Consider the following 809-nt stretch of genomic DNA (forward strand, 5'->3'; position numbering starts at 1 on the left):
AGGAATTTGCTGAATTCCTTTGGTTGTACAACTGGAATCTGAAAGGATTTATTTACAGTCAGAGCCATGCTTTCTTCATTGCAAGCCTTTCACAGGCCAGCAGATTCCAGGAAAAGAAAGGCCTGCTCTGCACATGTGGAGAAGACACTCGGGCCTTGCTCTCAGATATTAACAGTTTAAATAAAGTTCACTGTTAGCCAGGACAACTGGAGCACAGAATAAAACTTCCCAAACCTCTGCAGTGATTAATCCCCACCAACACTTTGGACAAAGACTCCTGTCGCTCTGCAAACAGCAGCAGAGCATCTGCACATGCCAGTGGGATACTGAACAGCTCAGCAACCCACAGGGAAAGAAATTCTACTGTCCTACTGCATGCTGGTTGGTGCTAATGCCATTATTGGAGCCAAGAAAGCACAGCATGGGACATAACAGAGAGTGCTGTGCTCGGGCTCAGTGCTAACCCGCTCACCCAGCCCGGGGCTCCTCTGCTCCCTCCTCCCTTTTTGCTATTCCACACAGGTCAGACCGAATTTCCTCTGTGCAAACACCTGTCACTGCATTAAAGGTCTTCTCAGGTATTTATTTGCATTCAGGCAGACTTGAAAAGCCACCACCTCTACCCCCACCCTCTGCAAAACACAGAGCCAAGAAACTCGCCGTGCAGGACCCAGAGCAGTGAGGTACAAGCACACACCTGATCCCAGAGGGAGCACTCGTGCCAATGTCTTGTTCAACAGGGCATCAGAACAAACAGCTTTTACCAACCTCTTGATGCTTTCTACTTCCTCCTCCTCCTCTGCCAGGCC

The sequence above is a fragment of the Corvus brachyrhynchos genome, unplaced genomic scaffold, assembly GCF_000691975.1.
Source record: "Corvus brachyrhynchos isolate BGI_N302 unplaced genomic scaffold, ASM69197v1 scaffold5, whole genome shotgun sequence".
Lineage (NCBI taxonomy): Eukaryota > Metazoa > Chordata > Aves > Passeriformes > Corvidae > Corvus > Corvus brachyrhynchos.